Source organism: Jaculus jaculus, chromosome 13 (assembly GCF_020740685.1).
Source record: "Jaculus jaculus isolate mJacJac1 chromosome 13, mJacJac1.mat.Y.cur, whole genome shotgun sequence".
NCBI lineage: Eukaryota > Metazoa > Chordata > Mammalia > Rodentia > Dipodidae > Jaculus > Jaculus jaculus.
This window is the reverse complement of record NC_059114.1, coordinates 89,515,399-89,538,460: the sequence shown is the minus strand read 5'-3', so window position 1 is coordinate 89,538,460 and position 23,062 is coordinate 89,515,399. Positions and strand designations below refer to the sequence as shown.

Genomic DNA, 23,062 nt, shown 5'->3' with positions numbered 1-23,062 from the left:
AAGGTTTTTAAATAACAGAAGCCACATTCACTTTCCTTTCAATAGTTAAAGGTTACTGTGACAACTCCCTCAGGCTCTGACTTGTTCTCTTTCGGACTTGAGCTCTGTTTGCAAGATGCCAGCACATCTAGATGAAAAATCAAATTGCAGGTCAGAAATCTCATACCCAGAGTCACTACCTTCTTCTATGAATTGAGGTTTATTTTCTATTATATCATTATATGTGTATTTCCGACATATCCTTAGCAATAATTCAGGTATTACAAATGCTCTTCGAGTCTTTCTTAAATGCACATATCAATCACTATATAAGATTGACTTGACCAGCACTTACTTACCTGAGAGCAAATAAAGACCAACAAATCACCAGAAACCCACAGGTCAGGGCTGGCCTTTGCTGAAGGGAAGGAGACAGTGCTTCAGGCCATAACTCTCTGTTCTGCGTAGAGGTGCAGTGCAGATTACCGGGGTTTGGGGTTCTCTGGGCGACTGCGTCTGTAATTGAAGTTGCGGCGGTCCTGACGTTGAGGTGGCTGCTGACCTTGGGTGTCATCTCCTTGATTCTCCTTGTCCTCTTCATTGCATCCTCTCTGGGCTATCTTTGGCGAGGAGGACCCCTGTGGAATCATGCTCTATAACCCCGATACATATTCTGTCTCACTGGTCCACCTTGCTCTCCTGCACGCTGGTGGTCAGCACCCTCCATCTCTTCTCCCTGCGCAGGAGGTTGGATACTGTGGTCGGCGCCCTAGGGCCTCCTCATGTGGTCAGGTGGGAGCCTTCGCGGCGGAAGGGCCGGCGTCCTTGGGCCTGGCCTTCAGGAGCGCTCTCCACCCTTCATTCTTTTCCCCACTCTCACTATTCCGGTAATTCTGCTGGTAATTGCAGGGAGGACACCTACCACGTGGACAGCATCTGTAAGGGTTGCGGTCTGCTGCGCGTTTACTGCCGTGACCTGGACCTTCACCAGGGCCCGCGGCATTGCCGCCTCCGCCCCCTTTTCTCCTTCCACCTCAGACTCCATGATCTCTCCATCCCTCTACTGCGCAGGTGCTTCCCCCAGCTACTCTTCTTTATTGCAGTCTGATGTACAAATACATCTTCCTGCCGATGAAACCATGTCCATTCCTTACATTGAACCATTTTACAGTTCCCAAAGCCTTCGTTGCGATGACCTTCTTGTCCGCCGACCAGAGCCCACCAGGGCCATCTGGGCCCTGCCCGTGGTGCCCATGGTGCCCGGGGTGCCCGGGGTGCCCCTGGTGCCCGGGCTGGTGTCAGCGGCGCTGAGGGCAGGGCTGCTTAGGGCTCTCTGGGGTCCGCTCTCGGCTCCCGCCACCGAGCGAGCTCCCCTTCAGTGTTTTAACACTAAACACATTAGTACTCCAACTGCTCTTTCTTTTAACTTTTCATTGACACGTTCCATAAATATAGACAATAAATTATAATTTCCTCACACCCGCCTCCCCTCCCAAATTTCCTCACCACTGAATCCCTTCTTCTTTCTAATTAGTGTTCTTTATTTTGATGTCTTCATTTTTGTCCTCCTGTTACGTAGGTACTGTGTAGGCAGTGTCGGCAGTGTCGGCAGTATGAAGTCCTGAACATCAAGGCCACTTTGTGTGTGGGTGACAGCATTGTAAGCGCTCCTCCCTTCCCTTGGCGCTTACATTCTTTCGGCCACTTACTCTGCAAAGGTGCCTGGACCTTGGAGAGTGTGGCAGAGATCTCATTTAGTGCTCAGCACTGCACTGTCACTTCTTAGAAGTACGTTGAGTATCGAGTCACCACAGTGGTCACTGCCATCTGAAAAGAGAAGCTACTGCAAACAAAAATGAAAGCAGCTTTAGTACATGGGCATAAACACAGGTGTTGAGAGGGCAGTTTGGTGCATATATGTGTATATATAAGTATACACACATCTACATACACGTGTTTGCATTTACACACATATATATACATGTATCCAGACAACAGTAGTAGTTTTGTATTGTTTTGTTTTATTCTGTTTTGTTTTTCCCCACTAGGGCTTATGACTTCCAGAGCCATAGGCTTTTGACTAGGCTTTCAGTTCCAGAAATGAATTCCCTCCCCTGGGGTGGGACTTCATTCCAATAAGAAAGCAGTTGTATTCCCCCATAACAGACTTGCCACGATTACATCAGTTGGCATATTTGGCCTGGCCCACCAGCCATAAAGCTTTCAGGGTCCCCTGCTGGTTAAGACCACTGACTATGTAGCTTTGTGCTACATAGTTATTCCAGAGTCCTGACAGCTGCCCCAGGAAGGAGGCTTCCAGCTCAGCTCCAGCTTCATTTCTCAGCGTTCTGTAGCCCAATAACGTGGAGCCTTCAGCAATTGTGTCCTAACATCTGGTTCTGGTGGGCAAACACCAGCCTTTGGCAATAGCATACAGTTGGGGGTGGTGGGCATCAGAAGCCTCCTTCACAACAACTTACTGGAAGGCATCCCATCCCTGGCACTGCCATCTACCGTTCTTGAGTTCACTACTACATGCCCTTGCCTCCTGGCACTTGCGCAATCTACTTCTCTTCCTGGCATTGCCTTCACCCAGCAATCCACAGGAGCCATGCTCTGTTTCTCTAGATCTCCATGAATGGCTCCTTCTTTGTGAGCCCTTCTCACAGAGCCAGGATTCTCCCCTAATCAAAACTCTATTCTGATATTTAAACACATTGTGCCACACAACTACCAGAAAATATGAAACCTCAGGGAATAAAGCTTATCTGGGAAGAGTAGGGCCAGTTTGCCAAGCAGGATTTTAGAAATCACAAGAGAGTACAGAAGCAATTGGCATGAGGTTTTTGTTATGGTAGTGGGATTATTTGAATAGTCATGTTCACCGATGTGGACAACCAAGCACCTGCATGGTTTCCACTTCCTGGCAGGGACAAAGAGAGGAATCTCCAGGTTTTCATACCAGCTTGCTCAGTTGAGGGGCAGAAGGAGAGAGAAGCATGGAAGAACTCCCAAGCCTTCAGCAACAAAACCCACAAATGGAGTCAGGAGAGTTATGATACACACCTTTCCCTCCTTAGCCTTTCTGACTCTCCCCCTCATCTAATGAATGATTTACTCTACACAGCTACAGCCATGACCACAGTAGCATTTCCCCCCCTACATAGAATGTCAGCCCAGTGTACAAGCTGCGAGGCTGTCCATAGGTTGCCACGCTACATGACACCCTGGTCCCAGAAGACTGCTTATCATAGAATAAAAACTCAATCAAGAGTATCTTGTGAAATAAATTCATCTTTGTTTCTTCAGCATGAAATGCCATGCATTTCACAGAAATGAAGCACTCATTTTTAAGGATGAACAATATGCAATAAAATTTCTGACAATAAATGAATTATATTGTCCTCTCTAAATTAAGAAACTATTAAAACGATTGCACTTGCCCTTAGCCATGTTGATGTCAGATAAACAAAATTCTTGGAGAAATGACATGTCAAATGTACTTTTGTATTATTATTTTAAAATTATTTATTTGAGAGAGAGAAAAAGGAAGAGAGAGAGAGAGAGAATGGGCACGCAGAGCCTCCAGCCACTCAAGCAAACTCCAGATGCATGCACATGCACGACCCTGTTCATCTGCTTACATGGGTCCTGCAAAATCAAACCTTGGCCCTTTGGCTTTGTAGACAAGTGTCCCAACCACTAAGCCATTTCTCCAGCCCATTATTATTTTTAAATATAGGAAAAATACATATAAGATGTTTTTATCATCTCTGCAAGTGATAATGTACAGATTTTTGATTCAAGTTAATATTTCCAACAATGGCCCTAAATTAATGGGGCAGTTATTTTGAAATTTAAAATTGTCTCATGGATGTTATGAGCCCAGAACTTCCCACAGACATAGAATTACTTGGCCAATAGCAATGATCTCACATTTCTGCTTCATAGTTCCAAGGCTTAGAAATTGTCCAGAGCAGTAGTGTGTGCAGTAGCATGATGGCTGATGATTTTTAACAGCATCTATGATGGCTGCAGTCAGCAAAGCATTTTAAATTGCACCTAAAATAATATAATTTCAAATGTAATTTGACTTGGCTTACAACATACTATTAATTGAAATCCAAAATACATGAAGTTAGTTGTTCAATTGTAGGTTTAAGTCAGTAAAGAGACAAATGTTTTCTCTGACAGAAATGAAACTTCTAATTGGCAGTTCATTTTCCTATAGAAGTTTAACTTATAAATATAGGAATAACAGCTACCTGAAGATATCTGAACCATCTCAATAACCCTGCTACTTCTCTCATTTGTGAATCAAATAATTTTGGATATGTTCATTTTCTGTTTCTAAGTTAGGAAGATAGAAAATTACACTTTGGCTCATCTGAATGTCAGCACAACAAAATAAATTTAAAAGGGGAAAATGGAAAAAACACCTTAGCAATCCCTCAGGGAAGTAATTTGATACTCATTCAAAGAGAGAAAGTTTAAGGCTACAAGGTGGTCATGAAATCTCCGCATGGCGTACACAATTCTAGATTTTAAATGCAATAGTCCATGGCTGAGTGTGTCTAATGTAAGGGGCTGAAAACCTCAGTCATTTCTATAACCATAAAAATATGTTTCCAGCACTTGACAAGTATCATTTTGCTGTGATCCCAGAGAGGTTTAACTTTCAAATCATAATACCAGCATTTTATAGTAATAAATTTCCCTTATGTTTCCCTTCCTTTGGCAAATTTTCTGGAATGATGTTAACCTTATAAATATATCCCATATGTCAGTCATGACCATGGCCTTGCCAGACAGTGACAGTGGTCGATAATCAGCAGATAAAAGTAATGGTTAGACGTGGCTAATAGCGCGGAGCTGCCGAGCTCTGCCTCGCCTATAAGTCACCTGGCTCTGTGTATTATCGCACCATCGCGTTATAGGACCAGCCCTGCAGGCACCCGGAGTCTCAACCTCCATGCAACCCAGCCTTTCAAAACACAGCCAAGGCCTCCTCTCAGAACCATATTCACTGAAACCACAGCTTTTCAGGTCTCTTGAGTGTTTAAAATTTTGTCCAGCATGCTGTAATGAAATGCTTGTCTTTCTCATTAAATAGAGCTCCAATTAGCTGAGTCATTGCCGGAAAGTGTTTTGGAAGAAAAACAAATTACTAACAGTCACATCTTCCATCCCTGGATGCGCTCACCCCTGAACACCATCTCCCTTCACCATCCTCATCTTAAGCTCGTCTTCCTCTACAGTGACTTTGGAGGGTGCTGCGTCAAATTGCATGTGCTCAAGAATGCTTCCATTTGCACACCAGACTGTTTTAGACCTTTATGGCTCCTTTTCCTGACCTATCATGTTCTGAAATAAATCCTGAGTATGATCACTTGGCTGTTGGGTCTTCATAGGAGATAGAGTGGAATCTGGATTGTGGCTTTTCATGACTTTCTACCCACTAGCACCTCTTTTAAGCTAATCTGTTGTGTACATCTAACCCTTTCAAGTTGCCATTGTATGGATAGGACAGGCTGGAAAATTATAAACAAATGCTTTGTTCATTTTCTGTATTTATGTACTCTGCTTATGAGAAATTCTCCCAATATAATGTTAGGTATAAAGTAAAAGAACAAAAGAATCATGATTCGTAAAAGATAAAAGCAATAGTCAGGGTCTCTAATCTGGGTAAATTGTCATACTCATCTGCATAATGATGTATTTTTGCTCTACTTGACTAGGTACGGTGTGGGAATGAGATCTCTCTTTTCACTCTAAGAATCACAAATGCAGAAGAATGAGTCAGTAAAACTCCCAAGTTAATACACTGTCTATAAATCTCCTTTTTCTGGGAGTTGTTATCAAGCATAAATGACATCAGAATCATATTAATATGCTTAAGTGTGTTGTTACATCTTTGGTTCAATAAAATAAAAGAACAAGATATTTCACTTTTACTTATCACTTATAAATCTTCAAAGATGAGTGTATAAAACTTGCTCTAGAAACATTGAATGAATGATATCTGCACTGTCAACTTGATAGGATCTAGAATCACCTAGAATACAAATCTGTGGACATGTCTATGAGGAATTTTCTAGATTGAGTTAACTGAGGTGAAAGGGCCTACCCTAACTGAACACAGCACCCTCCCCTGGGTTGGGGGTCCCAGACTGAATAAAGAGGCGGAAGTGAGCTGAGCACTGGGGTTCACTGCTCCCTGCATGGATATGTGACCAGCCGCCTTAAACTCTTTCTGTCAGAATTTTCCCAACATGACAGGTTGTACCCCTCCCACTCTGAGCCAAAATATCTGCTTTCTTCTTTCACTTGTTTTCTCTGGGTATTTTGTCACAGCAATGAGAAAAATAACTAAGTCATATGATGTAACAACACAGAAATCATAGCAATATCACTGTCTTTAAGCTGTAATAAAATAACTTGGTATGTTTTATTTAGACAAGTTTGTAGCTGGGCATGGTGGTGCATGTCTTTAATCCCAGCACTCAGAATGCTGAGGTAGGAGGTTGCCATGAGTTCAAGGCCACCCTGAGACTACAGAGTAAATTCCAGGTCAGCCTGGGCTACTGATCTGTAGACAACTTTGTGAATTTGAAATGTTCCCAGCTTTAAAATGAGATAGTATAAAGAAAGTGATTGCATGCCTTCCTATTATTTTTTAGAATTATGTTAGGCATAGATATTTGGAAATGTTCCTTACGCCCGCCCCCTTTGCCTCTAGGAGAATTGTGTGATTCTATACTCATTTTGGTTCTCTAAGGAGGAATTCTTCCATCCATTCATCTATCCAATTAAAAACCATCTTTCCTTTGTTCTGAGAGTGCTCAAAAATGCAATGGACATTTTATTTACAAATTAAAACAATATTAATATGATATCCCAAATATTCCAAAGAAAAGTGCAAACTATTTAAGCAATTCTATCATATTTGAAACATTAGCTTTTGCTTTAGTGATTCAACAATGTGGAAAATTTGTCACCTAGTAGTCGCTCCCCCCCCCCCCCCCCCGTGGATTCCATATTGCTTATCTCATTGCCTATTACTTTTTTTTAAATAATGTCTCTGTAATTACCACATGGCAATTAAGATTTTCAATGAGGAATGAGAGGCAGTGAGCTATTTTCTAAAAGCCCCATCATAGTTACATTTCATACACGCTGGAAAAAAAAAAAAAGCATGCATGGAAATGTAGCATATTAAATGTGGCTGGTCTCATGTTGCCTTAATACAGTATTTTTTTAAGTACTTGTTTCACAACAAGCATGTACTGAGTGAGATGCTAATGAAGAGTGTACCATCAGCAGAGAAACAGAGCACTACAGAAGCTCTTGGCTAATAAGCAATGCCCTTGAGTGGATGCCCTTTTCCTGTATATGTGAAACAGAGAAGCCTTCAAAGCTTGATTGTGTTATACAAACTTCATCCCACGATCTTCTGACTACAGGGTCATGGACAGATTTCCTACTGATACACTGTTTTTTCCCTTGAACCAACCAAGAGGTTGACTAGTTTTCCAAAATATTACAAATTAATAATTATGCAAACAGATAACTAGAGTGTCCAGGAAGGAACTCATAATGGTTTAGCCTGGGAAAATATAGAATTAGGTAGAAAAAAGGACTTTGAAATGACATCAACATCCAAATATTTGATTCCTTCCATCTAAAATTAACTTACTTTGAAGCTTAAAAAATGGTGATAGTCTTCCAAAATTACCATACTCTTGTTTGTTCTTCCTCCAAACTAGACAACATTATCCTCACACTCATGTCCATCTGTTCATAGCCCAGAGAAAACCCTTTTGGAAATTTTCACTGTCCCCTAGTTTCTCACATACATAGGCAGATACCTACACTGTCACCCTGTATCATGGACTCATTGTACTTGTTAGTTTTGAAAGCTGTAAGCGATTATTTAATAAGTACCTGTCCCCCTCCTCCAGTAGATTAGACACCACAAAAGGATGAGAATGACATTTACTGCTTCTGATACTTTTTAAAACACTTACTAAAAGCTGAAACCATTAGCAGAATTTCAATGCTTATGCTTTAAGTGAGTAAACTACAAAACAGATTAGTGAATGCAAGCCAATGTCCTTTATTCTGACTATGATATATGAAGGTGAAGTAAGCTAAATATCCCACCCCAAAACTTGCCTATTTGGCACAAAGATCATTTTGAGATAAAGGCAGGCAGACGGAAAGCAGTTTGCCCTCTCCCAGATGCCTAAAAGCTGGAAGTATATTAAAAGTCATCACTCTCTCCTCTCTGCAAGAAAACACAGTTTCTTCCCTGAAGATCGCAGCAAGGCAGACTCTGGTAAACTGACTGCAGAATTGCCTGACAGAATGGAACCTCTACTTATTTTTTTTTTTTTTTGAACCTCTACTTATAATGCATACACATGTCTTTGAATAGTGAAGATTCCTAGACATGGTGTTCAGGCATGAGTCGTGGATGCTCCTTGGATTTCAGTGTACTACTGAAGCTTTCAAGGTGAAGAGGTAGCCATAACCATGGGTTCCTTTGGGGGTGTATACCATCTTTTCTTTATCTGCATTGTTGTCAACCTAGGCAGTCTACCCTTCTGCTCAGTGCCCTACAGTGTTGACCATGCTGAAATGAAAAGAACTACCCTTGAATTTTACCATCTCTGATGTTGTTTGGGTTCCCACAAAATACATAGAATACTCTAGCATCACAAAAGGTCTCAGATTTCAAAGTATAAGATTAAAAGAATTTTTACACAATTACCTATAACTTCACCTGCTTCTAATATAAAAGAAATGATGCAAAGTTGAGAAATTTGCCGAGATTTTTAAAAGGTTACATCAGAGGCCTAATGGCAAATATAAATATCAAACGATAAGTCCTACAGAAACTTCAGGGCTTGGCAAATCTCTGGAGAATGTGCTTCTGCTCCTGGAGAAGTTTAAAAAGAAAAAAAGAGAAGGTCTTCCAGTTTCCATAATACCATGCTTATTAATAAAAATGTGATCCACACTTGAAAATAGGGCAAAAAGTTATATATTTTTAATATTACAGAGATATTCTGTCTGACTCCCTCAGGACGCACACATTGTTTGACTTACTGATTACCATTGATCACACCTACACTACATAACGTTAGAATTGTACAAGACTAATAAGTTATACATGAGTTTTGTTGAGAGAGGTGCAACCACTTCCATCTGACAGAAATATAGCAATAAAGGTTATATAGTCATTGTCCTACATGATGTGTTCAGTTTTGTGTCCTTGCCTAGTAATGTTACCAAAGCATTACTTATCCTAGTTACTACACTTAATTAATCCAGTCTTTAATAAATAACAATCTAGTGTCCAGTCCTCGAGATGGATTGTTATTTATTAAAGACTGGACAATAGAGTGGGTGGGGAGGGAGGGGGTGGGGGACACAAATCTAGACCCAAACGGCAAGGGTACCATAAAATTCTACATCCTAAAAGGAAGACCAAATGGTTGAACCTTCACCAGGCCCTTAGAGGGAACAACTGAGTCACAAGGCACTGGAGAGGGTATGATGAAGACTGACCTTAATCTTCTACAGCTTCTCTCTCTCTCTCTCTCAAATAAATAAATAAAATATATTTTTAACAAGTTAAAAAAAATGTAAGAAGTGGCATGGAGCTAGGGAACTGGCTCAGCAAGTACAGTGCTCACCGTGAAGTCATGTCAATGTGAATTAGGATCCGCAGCACCCAAAGAAAACGCTAGGCATGATGGAGCATGCCGTGAATTCCAGCTCTCAGAAGCTGGAGTCAGGGGACCCCTGGTCTCACAGAATAGCCATTATAGGTGAATCATGAACTCTGGGTTCAGCAGGAGACCCTGGCTTCAAAAATAAGGTGGAAACCAACTGAGGAAGACTACTGACATAGACTTCTTGCCTTCACACACACGTGCACACACACATATGCACATGCATGCACACAACATACACATGCAGAAAAAGAATAGGATCATATATTTTTATCTTATAGGTTATTGTTGATAATTTTGTCTTATAGAGAAAAGTAGGCACAGACAAGCATGCGGATATTAAGGGGTCATAAACAATGCAGCAAAAGAAATTCAATTTTAGAAACTTATTGATTTATGAGATTGAAATATCTTAAAATAGTGACTAACAGATCTACTAAAATTCTACTTTTCTATTTTGTAAGTGGCTATATATCATAAAATGATGTACCTTCTTTGATTTCTTAAATGATTATTTTAAATATTTTATTCATTAATTTGAGAGAGGGGGAGGAGGAGAGAGAGAGAGAGGAAGAGGCAGATAGAGAGAGAATGGGCACACCAGAGCCTCCAGCCACTGTAAATGAACTCCAGATGCATGCATTACCCTTTGCATCTGGCTTAAGTGGGTACTGGGGAATTGAACCTGGGTCCTTAGGCTATACAGGCAATTACCTTAACCACTAAGCCATCTCTCCAGCCCCAAATGTTAATTTCTATATATTATCCACATATTAAGTATAAACAGAATACCAAAGCTCTACAGTGTACCTAGATATATTATCATTGCAGCAACCTGCATGGAGATATTCACCCCTTGTTCTACAACAGAAAGAAATTTCTGGCCTGAAACCCCGTGTTCTGCTTCTTCTGTCCCCTTCTTAGCCCTGCAGGTGTCTTTCATGTGGAAGGCATCTACCAACTTCAAAAGAACATAGATGAATCCCTCCAGGAGATAAAGAGGACTGAGGTTCAAGTCCTATGGCACAGAACTCACAGGAATCACGAGTTGAGGATGGGAAGAACTGAAACCTGCGTCTTAGCAAAAGTACAGGAAAATAGCGAACATTAGGTAGACCCTTGTCAGGTCTCCTTGAAACAGGCTTAATTTGTTCCTTATAAAGCTTACCTTTGAATTTGATACGGAAATCAACTCATCCAGCAAATGGAGTGACATGAAACTAAATATATCCATTATTTATTCTATAATGAAAATGTTTATACTTTTCATGGCTGTTGGTGGGAATGTAAACTTGTACAACCACTATGGAAATCAACATGGAGATTTCTGAAAAGGATGAACATAGAGCTACCAACAGACCCAGGAATTCCCATACTGGGCATGTAAATACCCAATGCTTCCCTAGAGTGATATTTGCTCAACCATGTTTATAGCTGCTCAACTCATGACGGCTAAGAACTGGTGCTCATCATTGGACGAACGGATAAAGTAGTTATGGTACATTTACACAATGGAATTTCACTCAGCAGTAAGAAAAAAGCGATACAAAAAAATTTGTAGCAAAATGCACACACTTGGAACAGATCATGCTCAGCCAATTCACACAATCACAGAAACACAGTCAATCTCACTTGTCTGTGGTTCTGAACTGGATCAGCTCCAGTTGCTGACGAAACTGATAGGGAACTCAAGGCCCAAACAACAGGGATGGAAGGGTTTGGGGAGGGGAAGGAAAGGGTGGGGGGGGGGGGAACAACACAAAACTAAACCCAAAATGAATTGGTCCTATAGAAACCTTTATCCTTGAAGACAGAGTAAAAGGTATAACACTCAACAGGAATAAGTGGGGAACACCAGAAAAGAAGGACCCTGGAGAGGGTGGGAAGGAGATTTACCTTAAAAAGGTATTTTGCCTCTGGCCTGTAACTCCCACTACCAGTAGGCAGTTGCTACTAACAATGAGCTGTTGATCAGAGAGACCTAAACAAGGTTGCAAAAAAACGAGACAGGCTTCTGTCAAAGCACTTAATTTCCTGCCTAAGGTAAAAGGTAAGGACTAATTGCTGAAGACATCATTTGCTGCCAGCACTGAATGTGGAGAGACCTGGCTGGAACCTGGAAGAAAGCCAGTCCCCAGACAGTTAGCCCATCTAGTGCTGGAAAGTGCTACATGAGCTACTGGAGGAAACTGGCCAGCAAAAGTCCACCAGCCAGGGTCTAAGCTACTCAGAAGCAAACACCCTGACAATATGTGTATGCTAGTGAAAGTGGCACATAGACTTGGTGAATAAGCAGTAGATTTCTGAGTGGCTAAGATATCTGCTTGGTGTAAAGGAACCCATACTGGAACTGGGAACCAGGTAGAATCCTATGGAGGCAAAGATTATGCTCTCCAGTGTCAAGCTCCCGGGAGTCTGGCTAATGAACAAGCTACATCCATCAAACTCTCCCTGAATTACTAGTGCTTCTCCCATTGAAGCTGTCCTGACTTCACTCTGCACTGGAGAACCTGCTCTTCTTTTTCAGAAGACAGTGAGATGCAAGAAGATAAACTACCCCTCTCACTTCAGCCAAGCCCCAGCTGAAAGCACAGAGGGAGAGGGGAGATGAGCGAGAATGCAGCTTCCATGGTGCCTGGCAATCAGCGCCTGGGTGTAGGAGACAGACCCTGAAGATACGCAACACTTAACCAAAGCAGAGATCCAGAGGCTCCTAAAAGCTCATCACTGATGCAGACTTAAAACTCACCCACCATGGCTCAGGGAATTGTGTGGAAGAGGGGGGTAGAAAGGTTGTAAAAGCTACAGGTTGGGACATCGTGCCCAGACACATTGCCTTCCCAAACAACTCACTGCTGCTCCTATAATAAGTAACTCACAGTTCCATGGGGAATATCTGAACCCCACTGAGAAGATTCCCCAGCAGAATGGGGGCCTGGGATTAGTACAGATACACATAATGTATCCATACTAAGTATGTCTGGAAAAAATTTTAAAAGTCCAAGTTTCCATAAAATATTTGATTGTTATTAAAAAAAAGTGCCTCAGGATTATAAAACTCAGTATATGCAATAACAGTGACAAAGAATTTGGACAATTCATCCACGAAATAATAATTATAAAATTTGAATACTTTTATTAAAAACAAAGTTAAAAGGTGAAAGAAAATGCCCAAAATGAGAACTCATTCAAAATTTATACACTGAAGATAATTATTTCATTGAGAATTGTAGACTTATACTTTCTTAGCATAGAAATACCCCCATTCGATCCAGCTGTGACAACAGAAAACTCTTCTTAATCACTTTGAAGTTGCTTATTACATTAAAACAGATGAACAGAAGATTTAAAGAAAATATCTTAGTAATAGAAAAATCTCAAGAAAGTTTTTTTTTTTTTAAGAAAATGCTAAGCATACTAACATCTGATAATCATCTGTCACCTCCACCAGCTGACCCCAGTGTTCCTCCTTAAAGTGGTACCCCAATGCTGTAATGGACTCCAAGTCACCTCCAACTTGGCTGGTCCCTACCCAGTCCCCCTCCAGTCCTGTCCTCAGCAAGGTCAGGCATGATGTTCCATCCTTCCCGGGTCTGGCTTCTACCTTAATAGGGCCAAGAGGAACTGCTAAGTTTACTATGAAGTTCAGGAGTGACCAATACCACGGAGACCACTCTGAGGCAAAGATGGAAGCCTTTATTTGGGAAAAACAGGAGCTGCCAGGACTGATTCTCAAGAGCAGAGCAGTCAGCTTTGAGATTACAGATCCTCAGTTGGGGGAAGTTGAGGAAGGGAAGGAACTCTTTGTTCTTCACATTAGCTATAGGGTGTGAGACCAGAATTGATCAGGTGAGAGATAAGGGGGCAGGAAACCTAAACCTGGGGCCTGTTAGGCAAGGAAGGGGTGAAGGCTAGGTGGTTGCTTGAGGAATGTGGATGACCCACTTCCTTATGTCTCTGTGGCCCTCCTGCTGTGACTCCCTTTTTGTCCTGACCTAACAGTTACCACCACCACAGCTGAAGAGTGGCCCCAGCAAGACATCTAAAAAGGGAGACCTCCACTCAGCACAATTCTGAATTCACAGAAGATCAAAAGAAAACCACAAGCAAAATTGCAACATGCTTGGAATTGCAAAGTGCAGCACTCCAGTCCACAGGGTCCCAAGAAGAACTTACATCTGAGGGCCGAAGAAGCTAGAACCAATCCTAATGAATATTCTCACATATCGTAAAGGATTTCCATTTGATGTTCATGCCCCTTAAAAAGAACATAACACCTGGTGAAGAAGAGGCTTTGGAGTTCGAAGAGGATGAAGAGGAAGGGTGATGCTGGAGCAGGGTCTCCAGAGTCTTTTCCCACTAGAATGCCCGGTACTTTGTTAGCCAGGTTGCAAACCAGGAATGAGCTGACTCACTATCAAAATTGAGAAAACTTGTCTGAAGGATGCTGGACCATTAATGCATCCATCTCTATATTACATTCAGCGTGAAGGATTTGAACGGCATAGACCTAGCTCTGGTGCATGACATTCCTGTTGCCTCGAGAAAAGAAGATCTGTCTGTTCATTTTAACATGGACATTGAGCTCCAGAATCATGTTGAAAGACTAACCGAAGGTGCAGCTAGCTATCTCCTTTAATTCAGACACTGCAAGCCTAAAAGGAGAATTAGTGTACAAGAAGCCCACTGATTGTAAAAGGAAAAAATGGAAATTATTGACCAAGAAACCACTTTATCTTCATATACATCAAATTTTTCACAAAGATTGATCCTGAAGCCAATAACCTGGAACTTCTGTGAATTCTCTCAGTAGAAACCGTGATCTTCTCTATAGCATGCTTACCCTCCACCAACAGGAAATGAGCCTGCCTGTGTCAGTGGCTGCCAGTCCACTGCAGAACAAACACTCCCACAGAATTCAACCAAAGTTCAGCACATCACTCCTGTGGATGTGGGTTGATTGTAGATTTTGGAACATATTTCTACTGCTCTACTTACTGTGCTTTCTCATTACTACTACTCCGACCCTGCTTCCTGGAACAGTACTGTTGTGATGGGTGGTGTGCTGATCTTCACACTTAATACAGCAATAAGAATGTGTGAGACTTTACACTTCTGCTACAATACGCCCTCTTGGTTACTCTGGGTTGAGGCCTGGTAGTTAGTTCTGAACTACTTTGAGATGAGTTGGGCCATTTATACTGCCTAGGAAGGTCTGTCTGGAAGATTGTAATGGAGGTGACCTAATTTCATCCTGATCCCATGGACCCCCACTTAGAAATAGTGTACCTTGGCCAGATGAGAATCCCATTTGGACTTCCCCCAGCCATTGCTGTGACTGTGTCAGGATAGCCAGACTGCATCCATGAGTGAGCGCCTCAGTCAGGTGGGTTCACTGTTCTACACTGCATCACTATTCTTTCTGATGCATTCTAGAGTAACACTGGAGCCTTCTCAGAATAATGTCAGATAGTTAGATGTGCTAAACATCTTTTAGATTGCCATTCATCCATATTAAAACATGCAGGTCGCCAGGCATGGTGGTGCACTCCTTTAATCCTTTAATCCCAGCTCTCAGGAGGCAGAGGTAGGAGGATCACAGTGGTGAGATGGAGGCCACCCCTGAGACTACATAGTGAATTCCAGGTCAGCCTAGGCCAGAGTGAGACCCTACCTCAAACAAACAAATAAACAAAATCATGCAGGTCATTAGCTTATTTTTAAATAGACTGTTTACATTACTTTTGTCTTAACAATGGGACATAAATAAAACTTTCATAGCCCATAAAATGTGGGTATTTGTTACAAAGAACATTCAGATTGTGATGAGCTTTCTGTGAGTTTGATCCACGACCGTGTATTTAATATTCACTTACATGAACAATGTATGAGGGGCTGCACTGTCTTTTAAACTAATGTGGTGATCCTCATCACGCCGTTCAATGCACTTGCCTTGCACAATCCCTAATTCCAATTGGTTTAGCCCTCGAAGCTCAAGAACACTAGTGTATTGAAGTGGCTTACCAAGTCAGTTTTTACTGGAAGAATACTAATAAAAACCATACTAAGGCTGAAAAAACAGCACAATCACTCCTACTCCATACCCTACTGAGCCCTTCACCTCCAGCTCCATCCGGTCCTCTCCAATCCTAAACTACTCATTGTCAGAAAAATCTAGAAAAAACAAGTAATGAAACCAATGGAAAGCAAAGAATGGTCAGCTCCCTAGAGCTTATCCTGCTCTTGCTCAGATTTGTACTTTTGGGGGTGGTAAATTGAGCGAGACCCCACTCAGCACCCAGGTCAAGTATCAGGAACAGAAAGTTTTTAGCTTTATATTTTAAAAAAGCAGGTGAAGGCCAGGAGTGGGGGTTCAGGCCTTTAGGCTTTTAATCTGAGCACTAGGAGGCAGAGGTAGGAGGATCACTGTGGGTTCAAGGCCGCCCTGAGACTCCATAGTGAATTCCAGGCCAGCCCAGGCTAGGGTGAGACTCTCCCTTGGCGGGGTGAGGGGAAGCAGGTGAAGCAAGAGGACACATGGGGAGGCAGTCTAACAGCAAGGGGAATGCAAGTCTCAACTGAGAGCAACCTAAGGCTCCCCACGAAAGCTCGTGGGCTCGGTAGCAGTCTCCGGAGAAACCGGCTAATGCAGTAGAACTTGGAAGCTGAAGCCGCCAGAGGCATCAACTTCCACACCTGAGTGAGAAAGGAAATAAGACTTTAGTGTTTTAGTCAGACTCTCTGGAGGCTGGGGATGCGGCTCAGTGGCAGAGTGCTTGCCTAGCCTGTGAGAGGCCTGGGGCCAATCCTCTGCACCACCAAACAAGCCCAGAAAGGAAGGTAACGGGCTCTTTAGAAACAACTCAAAAGTCCTCCACAAAGTAGAAATGAATTCAGTTGCTTTCTGCTGTGTACCTACTACATTATCCAGTTTTCAATGAGCAATTAGAAAATTAATTAATAAAACCCCAAAGAAGCATAAAAATATCAATTAAGACCATAGCTATATCCAAGGGCAGAATGCAGAAAATTTTCAAGACATTTAATAAGTATGACTTTTTATGTTTATATTTATTTATCTGAGAAAGAGCTAGAAAGAGGAAGACAGACACACAGAGAAAGAGATAGAGAGAGAGAGAATGAGAGGAATAACAGAGAATGAACCTCCTGCCACTGCAAACAAACTCCAGATGTATGTGCCACTTTGTGCATCTGGCTTTATATGGGTACTGGGAAATCAAACCTGGATTGTTAGGCTCTGTAGGCAAGTGCCTTAACAGCCATCTCTTCAGCCCCTACATAGAAGATATATATATATATATATATATATATATATATATATATATTTTTTTTTTTTTTTTTTTTTTAAGGGAGAGAGAGAAAATAAAAGAGGCAGAGAGAGAGAGAATGGGTGTTCCCGGGCCTCTAGTCACTGCAATCAAGCTCCATACACATGTGCCACCTTGTGCATTTGGCTTACATGGGTACTAAAGAAACAAACCTGTGTTCTTTGGTTTTGCTGGCAAGTGCCTTAAACCAGTAAGCCATCTCTCCAGCCCTAAATAGGATTTTTAATGAAGAGAAAGAATGATATTGATAACTAAACCAATAAGGAACCAGAAAATGAAACTACAAAAATAAATGAAATTGATATACTAGTGCAAAAAGTACATTATTCAGTATGAACGATTTGCCACATGAAGATAAGCAGTACATTGGAGGGAATCACAGAGCAGAAAGCTGTATCAGTAAAAATTACCCAACTTAATGATGAACACAGAAAAGATTAAAGAAAACTACCAAGACGCAGAGACCAACTGGAAAATATTATGCAGCCGATAATGCATGTAATTGGTGTCCTGGGGAGAGAGGTTAGAGAAGCAAAGACAAGTATATTTGAGGAAATAATAATTGCTGAGTTGGAGAAATGACTCAGCAGTTAAAGGAACTTGCTTGCAAAGCCTCATGGCTGAGGTTTAATTGCCAGTAAAGCCAGATGCACGAAATGGCTCATGCATCTGGAGCTCATTTGCAGTGGCAAAGGCCCTAGCACCACACCCATTCTCTCATTTCTTTCTTTCTCTCTCTCTCCCTCTCCCATTCCCATTCCCTTTCCATTCCTTCTACAAGGTTTGAGAAAGTATGATTAAAGCAAAAATTTCAGTGGTGCAATACCTACTAAGGGATATAGGAAAAATTGCATTTATAAGTATATATGTGGAAAATATGAAAGGATGATCACTGTAGATACACGTAAATGCGTATGTGTAAATGCATGTGTGTGTGTGTGTGTATGTGTGTGTGTATATACATATATATATGCGTGTATATATATATATATGGTTATATATAATATATATATACATATATATAATATATATACCTATATATACATATAATATATATACATATATATACATATAATATATATATTATATATATAATAATATATATATATATATACATATAATATATATATATATTATATATGGTTATATATAAGTATATATTTGTAAGGTTCAGGAGTAACCAAGACCACGGAGACCACTCTGAAGCAAAGATGGATTTATTCGGAAAAAAACACCAGCTGCCAGGACTGACTCTCAAGAGCAGAGCAGTCAACTTGGGTTTACAGATAGTGGACTACAAAGAGCTCTTCAATTGGGGGAAGGTGAGGAAGGGAAGGGATTCTTTCTTCTTTACATTGGCTATAGGGTGTGAGGCCAGTAGTGACCAAGTGGGTGATAAGGAGACAGGAAACCTAGACCTGGGACATTGTTAGGCAAGTAAGAAATACTGGCTGGGTGGTTCTTTGAGAAATGTGGATGACCCACTTCCTTATGTCTCTGTTGCCCTCCAGCTGTCCTTGTTGACTCCATTTTGTCCTGACCTAACAATATTTATATACATCCATATATATATATATACATCCATATATGTGTGTGTGTGTGTGTGTGTGTGTATGGTAATATTTATATTTTACTTATAATATTTCGATATTAACTTTATATATATTTACATTTAATGATGCATTTTATAATATTTACAACAACCATCAAAATTATGCCAAGAAGCAAAACTGAATATCAGAGCAGCTGTAACTGGAAGGGAGGGTGCGCATTGAGGCCCACAGAGATTGTCTGATAGATACAAAGTCACAGTCAGATATGAAGAATGAGCCCTGGTTTTCTAGCACACTGAGACTGACTATGGCTATTGCCATGCACCTCATAATTAAAAATATATGAAGAGAAGGAAGTGGAATGTTCTCATAAGAAATGAGATAATGATCTGAGATGGTGGGCAGCCTTAGTTATCCAACATGCAATATAAAAATGCACCAAAATGTCACACTATAACCCAGAAAGATACACCATTATCTGTAAGTAAAAAGATTAATAAGAATTACATAATAAAAATATCTGTTTGACATCAAAAGACCATCATAAGAGGAGGAAAAGATCATGACATCAAAATAAAAGAAAGACTAATCAGAAATGGGGAGGGGATATGATGGAGAATGGAAATTCAAAGGGGAAAGTTGGGGGAGTGATGGTATAACCGTGGGATATTTTTTTATAATCATGGAAAATGTTAATAAAATTTGAGAAAAAAAAATAAATTAAAAATATCAGATGACTATAGCTGCTCAGACATACATCTGGGTCCTCTATTTGGTTCCATTGATCTACATATCTGTTTTTTGTTTGTTTGTTTGTTTGTTTTGCCAGTACAATGCTGTTTTTGATACTATGGCTCTGTAATATTGGTTAAAATAGGGTATGGTAATACCACCAGTGTTATTTTTGTTGCTCAAAATTGTCGAGGATTTTTGTGCTTCCAAATGAATTTTATGATTTTTTTTTCTATTTCTATCAAGAATGACATTAGAATTTTGATGGGGGTTGCATTAACTGTGTCGGTTACTTTTGGTAAGAATGACATTTTCACAGTATTGATTCTTCTAATCTAAGAACATGGGATGCTTTCCATTTCCTAGTGTATTCTGCAATTTCTCTCTTGAGTATTGTAAAGTTTTTATTGTAAAGATCCTTCACTTCCTTAGTTAGATTTATGCCAATGTACTTTATTATTATTATTTTTTTTAACAATGGGAGTGATTCTCTGATTTCATCTTCAGCATGTGTGTTGTTAGTATATAGGAAGGCTACTGATATCTGTGTTTATTTTGTATCCTGCTACATTGCTAAAAATGTTTATCAGCTCTAACAGTTTGCTGGTAGAGTTTTTAGGGCCCTTTATGTATAGAATCAAATCATCAGCAAATAGTGATAATTAATCTCTTCCTTTCCAAGTTATATCCCTTTTATGTATGTTTCTTGCCTTATTGCTATGGCTAAGACTTCCACCAGCACTATAATAAATGAAGCGGGGACAGTGGACACCCTTATCTTCTTCTTGACTTTAGTGGGAAAGGTTCAAGTTTCCCCGTTTAGTATTATGTAGGCTGTAGCTTTGTCATAAATAACCTTTATTATGTTGAGATATGTTACACCTATTCCCAGTTTCTTTAGCACTTTTGCCATAAAGGGATATTAGATTTTGGCAAATGCATTTTCTGCATCTATTGAGAAGATCATGTGATTTTTGTCTTTCAGTCTACTTATATAATGTATTACATTTATCAATTTGCATATGTGGTACCATCCCTGCATCTCTTAGATAAATTCTACTTGGTTGAGGTGATTGATCCTTTCAATATGTTCTTGTATTCTGTTTGCCAGTATTTTGTTGAAAATTTGGGCAACTATGTTCATGAGGGAGATTTCTCTGCAATTTTCTTTTTTCTTTTTTCTTTTTTTTCCTGTCTTTGTCTGCTTTCAATATCAGGGAATGCTGAATTCACAGAAGTTTGCTAGTATTTCTCCCTTTTTTATTTTATGAAAAGTTTTGAGAAGCACAGTGTTAGTTCAAAGAAGTTCTTGTAAAATTCACCAGTGAATCATCTAAGCCTAGATTTTTTTTGTTGTTGTTGGGAGGTTTTTTTAATAATGGTTTTAATCTCCATGCTTGCTATAGGTCTGTTTATGTGATTTGTCACATCTTGCTTTAATTTTGGTAGGTCATATAAATCTCAGAAATTATCCATTTATTTCAAATTTATATCCTCATGATTTATGAATTTCATCAATATCTGTTGTAATAGTGCTTTTTCATCTGTCATTTCATTGAGATCTGTCTCCTCTGTTTCTTTTGGTCAGATTTGCTAGAAGTTTATCCATCTTATTTATCATTTCAAAGAACAAGCTCTTCATTTTGTTGTTTTTTTTGTATTGTTTTATGGTTTCTATTTCATTAATTTCTGCCCTAATCTTTATTATTTCTTCCCATCTACTGATTTTTGGTTTATCTTGTTCTTGTTTTTCTAAGACCTTCTGGTGCAGCATTAAGTTGTTGCTTGAAACCTTTATAATTTCATAATATAGGCACTTAAAACTATAAATTTCCCTCTTAGGACTACCTTCATTATAGCAAAAAGATTTTGTTATGTTGTGTTCTCATTATCATTTGATTCTATGAATTTTCTTATTTCCTTCTTGATGTCTTTATTTACTCATATATCATCAGTTTCCATTATTTTGCATATGCTCTGTAGTTTATTGACTTCTGTTTTAATCCCATGTGATCAGATAGCGTGAAAAGAATTATTTTCTCTTTTCTTTATTTGTTAAGATTTGCTCTGTGTCTTAATATGTGATCTATATTAGAGAATGTCCCATGTACTGCTGAAATGAATGTGTATTCTGCAGTATTTGGACGGAATGTTCTATAGATGTTTGTTAGGTCCATTTGTTCTATGACCTCATTTAATCCATATGTTTCTCTGTCAATTGATGACAGTGAGGTATTAAAGTCACCCACTGTAATTGTGTTTGATGTTATCTGTGATTTTACATCTAAGAGTGTACATTTGATGAAATTGGGAGTTAACATATTAGGTACATATATATTCAGAATTGTTGTGCCCTCCTGTTGGATTATTCCTTTAATTAATATAAAGTGCCCTTTTCTTTTCTAAGTAATGTTGGTTTGACATCTATCCTGTCAGATGTTAGGATAACAACACCTACTTGTTTTATAGGCCCATTTGCTTGAAATACTGTTTTCCATCCTTTCACCCTAAGATAGTGTACATCTTTTAAAAAGGCGTGTTTCTTGGAGCCAACAAATACAAGGATATTGCCTTTTAGCCCAGTCTGAAAGCCTGTGTCTTTTGACTGGTTGGAATATTAAGGCAATTGATATTAAGAGTTAATTTATTCTTGCCATTCTTCTTGTTCTATATTTCATCCTGTTTTTCCTTTACTCTCATGTATTAACTATTATTTGAGTATCATTAATTTTTCCTTGTTTAGTTATGTGTATGTTTTTCTTTATCTTCAGCATGAAGGATCCCTTCAAGTATTTTCTGTAGAAAAGAGTCAGTAATCATATATTCCTTTAGCCTCTTTTTGATGTGGAATATCCTTACTTCTCTGTCAATTTGACTTAGTAGATTTGCTGCATAAAGTAAACTTGGTTGATAGTTGCTGTCTTTCAGATCTTGGAACACATCATTCCAAGTCCTTCTGGCTTTAAATGTCTGCGTTGAGTAATATATTGCTGCCCTGATGGGCTTGCCTTAGTATGTGACTCAATTGTTGTCATTGACTGCTTTCAGAATATGTTATTTTGTTTGTGTGTTCAGTAGTTTAATTACAATATGGTGGTGAGAGATTTTGTCTGTTTGCCTTCTAAAGGCTTCCTATATTTGTATTGGTATCTCTCTATATATTTGGGGGAAATTTTCTTCTATTATTTTGTTAAAATTACCTACTATACCTTTGGAGTGAAATTCTTCTCCTTGTACTATACCTGAATTCTTATGTTTCATCTCCTCATAGTGTCCTGGAAGTCTTGAAATTCTCAATAACACTTTCTGATTAGTTTGGCTTTCTCTTTGTTGGACTGTACTAGATCTGCCCCTGTGTCTTCTAGTTTAAATATTCTGTCCTCTCCTTGATCCATTCTATTGGTGAGACTTTCTACAGCTTTCTATTATCTTACTCTGTTTTGCAACTCTAGTATTTCTAATTCGTATTTTTGCATTATTTCTATTTCCTTACTCATGTCTTGTTTTGCCCTCTTTAATTCATTAAATAGGTTTCCTGTGTTCTCTTGTGATTTTTCTCAGGAGGATTTTTTTAATTCCTTGATTTCTTTGAATATAGATATAATCATTTTTTAAAATTCTTTGCTAGGCATTTCATCCAAATCAGTGTCACTAGAGGGTATAGATGGATTTATTGTCTTGATTTTTGTGTTCCTTGTATTATAATGTA

General features: G+C 39.6%; 2 pseudogenes; one reads left to right on the top strand and one right to left on the bottom strand.

Moving 5' to 3' along the window:
• Window positions 1–461: 461 nt before the first annotated feature.
• LOC101608768 lies at window positions 462–3,928 on the bottom strand (annotated as a pseudogene).
• Window positions 3,929–4,501: 573 nt separating this feature from the next.
• On the top strand, window positions 4,502–14,488 carry LOC101608476 (annotated as a pseudogene).
• Window positions 14,489–23,062: the final 8,574 nt, after the last annotated feature.